This window comes from Mastomys coucha, unplaced genomic scaffold, assembly GCF_008632895.1.
Source record: "Mastomys coucha isolate ucsf_1 unplaced genomic scaffold, UCSF_Mcou_1 pScaffold22, whole genome shotgun sequence".
Lineage (NCBI taxonomy): Eukaryota > Metazoa > Chordata > Mammalia > Rodentia > Muridae > Mastomys > Mastomys coucha.
Genome location: NW_022196905.1, coordinates 172,723,389 through 172,731,415, shown reverse-complemented (window position 1 = coordinate 172,731,415; position 8,027 = coordinate 172,723,389). Strand labels below are relative to the sequence as shown.

The 8,027-nt window shown below is 36.5% G+C and overlaps 1 long non-coding RNA gene across 1 annotated transcript in view; it reads right to left on the bottom strand.

Annotated features, from left to right (window-relative positions):
• Positions 1 to 892: 892 nt before the first annotated feature.
• Positions 893 to 8,027, bottom strand: part of LOC116071316 — an 8,204-nt gene continuing 1,069 nt past the window's right edge. The window contains exon 3 of the long non-coding RNA XR_004110817.1: positions 893 to 965. This is a non-coding gene — a long non-coding RNA (uncharacterized LOC116071316). The remainder of the gene's footprint in view (positions 966 to 8,027) is intronic.

The following is an 8,027-nucleotide window of genomic DNA, read 5'->3' as shown; positions in this document are numbered from 1 at the left end:
AAAACATGAAAACAGATACACAACATGGAAACACACACATGCACACACACACACACACTATAAAAACACAGAATGGCAAACTATAATATAAAAGCAAAAGATCATTAAGAAAAAAAAAATTCCCAAAGCAATATGAGACAAAAATGTCAACAAAAATACAACTGAATTAATTTTTTTGGCCATCTACTGCTCGGCATGAGCCTACCTTTAAGTGTGGTTATTATACCCAGTGAGACTACGTTAGAGAAGACTAATTTTTCCTTTGCATGTGGATGTCAGTTGCAGATAGCTTCTTCATTAGGGATTCGAGGTCATGTGCATTTCCCTTTCTCAGCCCTGAGACCCCCATCAAGCTTGAACTTGAACTTGTGCAGGCCCTGTGCATCCTCCCATAGTCTCTGTGGGTTCAATATGCACATTGGTCCTGTTATACCTGGAAGGCCTTGTTTCCTTCATGTCCTCCATTCTCTCTCAGGCTCCTACCCTTTTTTTTAACCTCCTTTCTTATAAAGTTACTTGGGCCTTGATGAAGGGAGGGGGACACTGAGGAAGACATACCCTTGAGGGAGTAAACATTCAAATCTTGTAAAGTTGACTTCATAAATTTTATTAAGGTAGTTGATTTTCATGAACCGTGGGGTTGTTTGATAAACAAGATGATATGAGCTGGAATGTTCTGGAACACAGTTGCAGTCATATGGTAAAGAATTAGCAACAGTTGCCAATGGATTCTTCACATAAACTGATCCTGAAGTATAAAACAAGATAACACAGGCATAGCTTGCCATGAAAACCATGTGCCCAGCAACCTTTGGAGGAGAAATCTGCTGATTCTTTGCTTGGCGATACTTTCATCAGCGAGTTCATCTGTAAGGCCATGGTGTCTGTTGCATTGTTGTGTGGCTTTAACAGGAGTTTTCCTTCACACTGTTGCTCTCAAAATAAACAATAAAATACCTGCCAATCTGAGGAGATCAATATAGAGTTTTTTACTATCCTAAAACTATGGGCAAATGCTTCCCGCCCCCCAAGGTTGTTTAACCTTGTATTGAGCCATAGGAGATGATGTTACAGGGCTACTCAGTAGATTTTGTAGGTAAACATGCTCTGAGATTCTAAGATGGAAGTAGAATATACTAGATTTCTAAACATCAATATCTCATAATTTTTTCTTTAAGAGGGATAATATTTACTCTGGGTTTAATATTATGTACTTTGGAAAATCTTAAGAATGCTAGATAAAGAAAATACAAAATTTAAGCACAGTAGAAACATGTGGCATGTCTAGTTTTAAACATTGTTTAAAAATTGTTTCTAAAGGCCTAATATAAAACAATAAAGTATATGATACAGTGGATACATAGTAAGGAAAAGGTGAAGGAAACGTTTGTGACTTCCTCCCACAAAATGCTAAAGAGTGAACTAAAACGCCCTTGAAGCTGGTCAAGGAACAGAAGAGCATGCCACAGCAACAGGGCACTCTGCCACCAGTGATGGGCAGCACAGTACATCTGAGAGCTGAGACTTCATGATTCTCAGCCTTGCCAGTTTGAAAAGAACCATAAATACTTTTCACTTCATAAGGTCTCTTGTTAAAATAATTTTATGAATGATTTATTTGCATTCTAAATCCCACCTAGAGGACGCCAGGGACTTAGGTTGGCCAAACCAAATATCTCTACTTTACTTTAGCAATCATTTCTCTTTTCCATTTAAAATAAGCACTTCTTTGATGACTTTGGTATTAACAATAGGACTAGCAATATTTTATTTATCACACTTTCCACAAACACACAGTTGTACATTAGGGTGGGTAGAGAGCACAGTTGCAGTGTCCTAGGGAGGGTGAATAACAAAGGAACCCCAGATTATGTATATTACAGAGGGTGGAGGACACAGCTAAGGTGAGGACCCAGCCTTCTCTTTTTCTTTGTGCTAGGCACATAGCTGGATACAGTTTAAGACAAAATTCCATATTAATTTGTTAGGTTTTGTTTTGTTTTGTTTTGTTTTAGGTTTTGTTTTGTTTTGTTTTGTTTTTTAACAAAAACTCAAATGTTTGCTTTTACTAATAAAGACTTGGGAGCCAGATCCTGGATGAAAACCTGCTAGATGAGAAGGACAGAGAAAGCACTCAGCTAATCTTCCTCCTTAGCTGATATCCCAAAAGGAAACACTCCTTCTCAAGAACCCTTCAAACTGAATGCCCCCCTTCTCCTTCCTGTGTGTCTCTCTATCCATCCTTCTGATCCCCTCTTACTCTCTATGGGTTTTCCCCCTGTGTTCACTCTCTGTCAACCAGTTGCTTGCTCCACCTCTTGATCTATGGTTGACTTTATTTAATCCTGTTTACAATAAACAGAAGACTCTTGGTTTAAAGGTGTATGCTAGGGCTGAGTCACACCACAACTAGAAATAATATTTTCTTATAAATAACATAATCTCAAGGTTCAAAATGGGATCGGCTATCCTGAAATATTATTCCATGACATGAACCTTTGAGATTGTAGCAATAAGTAGTACGTGCTATACCCAGTTCTGTGACATTGAAACCACAAAACTCTATAGTCCGGTCAACCACAAATGCAGTGATCTTTAGTACCAACATGAAGATTTCATCATTTGTTAAAAAAAAAAAAACAAAACTAAAATATTTCAGTGCAGATCACCTAAGTTTAATTAATCACAATTAAAAGCTTCATATAGCATGCACTTGTTTGCACCCTATCAAAATATATGAAATGTCTGAAAATTATGAGGCGCCATATTCTAATAATGCAAGGTAAGTGTATTCAGTGATGAATAATGGATGGGAATCTTCAAAATAGTATGTGAGGCAGATTATAGATCATCTAGTCTTCAATAATTCATCCTCTTGCTGCCTTACATCATGAAGGTTATGAGCCCCATTTAACATAAGAAGCAGCACAGACATCAAGAGGTTAACTGGCCCTAGCAGAGCCATGTGGGACATTGTGGGAATGGAGCAAAAGGTCAAGGAGAGCGTCAAACCATTTTCTCTGCCCCCCTTTCTATAATTGGAAACATTTACTTTAGCTGGTCCAATACTGTATTGTGAAATACTGCAATGAACCAGAAGCAGTACACATACACACAAATAATACAGAGACTCATTTCAGAGCAATCTAAGTAATTCAAAACTGTAATTTTAACATTCAGAGAGAGAATAGTCCCTATCTTTAGAAAACTTGACCAAGGTCCCAAATATCAAAATGGTTTTCAAGTTCTAAGGTGTTTAATCTCATCTTCCTGAAGAACCTTCCTTTTTCTTTTTTTCTAACAGTTACCACAGATGACCATAAAGCAACTATTCCACAAACTGTATCTCAAGAGACATCCCAGGGCAGCCTGGAGATTGCAGTATCAAGTAGATCTATTTTGAGTGACAGCACCCTGATGTAATACAGTACCATGTACATGAGATATATACAATGAAAATGGAAAAATTACAAAACTAGCCAAATAATAAATTAACAAGACATGAGAAGATAAGGCAGCAACAACAAAAAAATGAATATGAAATCTCCTGTCTCCATGGGAGTGGTGACGGACCCTTACTCTCCCAGGAGTCAGATTGGGGCTGCCTTGGGATGTACAATGAGTACCTATCGCAAACACACATTCTGCTGAAGAAAATGTTCCATCTTTAACAAGAGTCCTTTGGAAGCCAGACCATGCGCCAGACTTCAGTGCTACATGATTTGAGGGGTGGCTCTTGAGATAGGAGCATGAAGCCCAGTGATGTTCACAGTCACACTTTCACTGAGAGAATTCCACTCTTAACCCCACTTTTGCCATCTGAGCAGCTTCTGTACCTAACGCTGACTTGCTCAATAGAAAGAAAGCAAAGGCTCCTTCCCAAGTCACTGCAGAAGCTGTTTGAAGGGAGTGTATGTTCTTTCCTCTCAGCCTGACCCTATGTGGCTTTAAGGATCTAGTGGCCAGAAGTACTTCTCAAAGTAGCTTCCAAGTTAGAAGGTGTGTTTGATGTTTGAACCTATGTATGGGTGTGAATGAAACATTCAAAGCCACATAGTCCTAGGGGCTCAGAGAGATCACAAGCTACAGTTCACCTCGTGATGACTCGGGTACAGTCATATCCCTTACTGGGTTGAATGTGTCCCATGAGAGACTCTTGAAAGGCTTGTCCAGACAAAAGCAAGTTAAGAATTATAGATTAAAAACAAGTGTTACCAGCCACTTTTATTTGCCTTCATAATATTTCTTAATGGCAGTCAAATACTACTTTATGATTTACCTTCTAATATCTTCTTTATATATTACTTTATATCAGTAGTATGCTTCTTAATTTGCATGTATTTGTTAACTTCCTACTTTTTCTTTTTTTTCCCTTTTAACTGATTTCTAGTTTTATTATATTATGGTCAGAAAAAAAGATTGATAAGATTTTATACTTTTTAGATTTGTTGACTTGTTTTTTAGGGTCTGGAGAGACGGCTTATTGATTAAGAACACCAGCTATCTTTCCAAAGGACACAGGTTTGATTCCCAGCATCTATATTGTGGCTCACAATTGTCCATAACTCTAGTTCCAGAGAGTAATGCCTTCTCGTGGTCTCCCTAGGCATCAGGCATGCATGAGGTACACATAGGCAAAATATTCATATAGAAGACAGACAAAAAGCAAACTTGTTTTGTGGTCCAAAACACGATGAGTCTTAGAGAGCATCCCATGTTTGCTTGAGGAGAATGTATATTGCCCTCTTGATGGGTGGGGCTCTGGCTACATCTTTTGGGGCTGATTCGACCACATAGTATGTTCGTGTTTCCCTGCTGGTTTATATGGTGTAAACAGATTGCTGACAGTGCTGTCTTGTAGCTTTTTATATGGCTTGTCTTCCTCCTTTCAGCCTGTGTGAATATTTCAATGTGCGTTAGGTTTTCTGCAGACAACGTATAATTGGAATCTTGTTTGCTTTGTTTTATTTTCCATTTACTCAGCCACCCTGTGTCTTGGGAAGTTTAATTATTTACATGTAAAACAATTACTGATACGGAAAGATTTACTACTATTGTTTTGCTCATCTTTAAAATTAGTTTCTTCTGGTGTTCTTTTTTTACTATTTTTAATTTTCTTTTCCTCAGTGTTCTAAAATTTTCACTGTATATGGCTCTTCATTCCTTGGTTAGCTTTATATTAAGCATTTTTCTTATACAAAGTTAGCTTTATTTTAAGCAATTTTCATTATATGAAGTTATTGTGAATGAGATTGTGTTCTCATCTCCTGGTTGTGTATGAGTTTTTGGTGTTATTTGTTTATTTGTTCAGGTGGAGTCCTTAAGGTCTCTGTGTGCAGGATCATGTCATCTGGACATAGGGATAATTTGACTTCTTATTTTCCTATTTGAATATATTTTATTTAATTTGCCTGTACTATGTTAAATAAGGGAGAAGAACAAAGACGTGCTTGTCTCCTTGTTCACTATGGTGGAAATGCTTTCAGAGGTTCTCCTCTTAGCTTAGTATTTGCTATAAGCTTATCATATATAATATAATCTTTATCAAATTGGGGTATATTGCTTCTGTTTCTAGTTTCTTGGGAGCTTTTATCGTGAAATGATGTTAGGCTTTGTCAAATGTCCCTTGTGTATCTACTGAGCTAATCATGTGGTTTCTGCCCATGAGTCTACTGATGTGATGTATTAGGTTAACAAATGTACAGTTGTTGAATCATCCCTGTATTTCTGAAATGAAGCCTACTTGGCCACAATGGATGACCATTTGGTGTGTAGTCAAATTTTGGAAAACTATTTTATTGAGAATTGTTTACATTTATGTTATCAGGGAGAAGCTGGCCTTCCTTTTGTGTGTATGTATCTACTTTTGTTTATTCAAAAATACAGGCTTCATACTAATCAGATTGATAGCATTCCTTCCCTTTATGTTTCATGCAGCAATGCAAGGGATATTATTGTGAGTTCTTTAATGGTCTGGAAGAATCCATGTGGGCCTGGCTTCATTTTAATTGAGAGACTATTAAAAAAAAACTTCAACATTAGTGCTAAGGAGTTAAATATGTCTATTGAATTTATTTAAATCTTCTTGCTTTAATGTTGGTAGATGATATATGTTCCTGTATTTTCTAATTTACTGGAATATAGGTTTTGAATTGTTTTCTAATGATATTGTATATTTCTCTGGTGTTTAACACAATGTTTTCCTTTTCATTCCTACTTTTATTAATTTGTATCCTCTCTCTTTCTTTCCATCCCCCCCCTCCCCATCTTCCTCTCTCCCTACCGCTCTCCCTCTCTCTGCCTCTCCCTTTCTTCCTCTCTCCCTCCATCCTTTCCACTATCTTCCCCTCTCTGTCTCTGTATCTCTCTAACAGCTAATTTAAAGGTTTGTTAAGTTTATTTATGTTGTCAATGAACCAGCTTTGTTTCATTCACTCTTAGAGTTATTCTTTTATTTCTATTTCATTAACTTCTCTTAATTTTTTTCCTGTCAACTGATTTGGATTTCTCATTTTTGAAAATCAAAACAAAAGATGTGCATTAGTAAGTTATTTCCTTGAAATTTCTCTTAATTTAAAAAATGTAAGCATTTAGAGTTTCAAATATTCCACTTGGGATCATTCTACTGTATTTTACAGAGCCTCATATTCTGTGTTTTTATTAGCAGCTATTTATCAGAAATGTATTTCCTTCTTGATTTCTTTAGTCATCCATTAGTGGATTACTTAGTCTGTGTGAGTTTGTATTCTATGGTTGTGGCTGGAGATTTGGGAATTTTCAGTTTTACTCCATTGTTATCAGGGAGAATAAAAGAAATGATTCCACTGTTCTTGGATTTGCTAAGTCTTAATTTGCTCTCTCAAGTGTGATCCCTTTGTGAGAAAGTTCCCATTAACATGTGTATTCTCTAGTAGTTAAATACAATGCTCTCTAAAATGGTCCATAAAGTCTATATTATTTGTAATGTCATCTATTTTGTTTAGTTTGGATGATGATTATTTTTTCTGTTTTTGTGTTGCTGTTAGGTGAGAGTGAGAGCAGATAGTTATTCAGTATAATTGTCTTGAAGTAACCTAGTCCCTTTACATTTGGTGGCATTTATCTTACTATTACATGTGCAAGTTCATATTTAGGATTGTCATGTGCTTCTGTGGATTGGTCCTTTAATCAACATAAGTGACCTACTTCTAATTTTTGAGTCTGCTTTGTCAGACACTTGTGTATCTATACCTGCTTGCTTCGTAATATTTGAATTTCATCTTGTGACTTTATTACAGAGAATCAAGACCATTAACACCCAAAGTTATTGCAAAGTGCCTATAAATGCCTGCTGTTTTGTGGATGGTCAGCATTTTCCTCTTTCTTAGTGGCTTGTTTCTTGCTGCAGTGTGACCTGTGCTTTTCCTTGGACTCACTGATGTCGTTATCTATCTTTTCCATGTGAGGGACTCCTAAAGGTATCTTCTGTAAAGCTGGCTTAGTAGTCTGAATTTCCTTAGTTTGTGCTTATCATGGAAAATTTTTATTTTCCCCTTCAATTCTTATGTATGTCCTTATAATACATCAGCATCCCACTTGGCAGTTATTGTCCTACTCAGCCAGGAATATGTCATTCCAGACCTCCTTGGCTTTTAGAATGTAGAATTTCTGTTATTCTGATGGATTTGTATTTATGTGTAATGTTGTCTTTTTTTTTCTCATGGATTATGATTTAACTATAAATCAATATGTTAAGGTTCTTTTCTGGTCTTGTTGCTGTTGTAAATACTGCTTTGTCCAGACAATCATCTCCCTAGATTCGAAAGCGTGGAAGACGCCCTCTGGATCTTAGATTTCCTCACTATGTGAGCATCCAGAAGTAGTACATTATGGAAGATCTTCCCTTCATACTAGTCAGACAGCACACTAAATGCAGTAAGATATTAGACTGTCCTAAATAGTACATGTATTTTTAAGGGCTACCTTTAATACTATTCTTTTTTTTTAATTATATGTTTTCTTTATTTACATGTCATACAATATCTCCT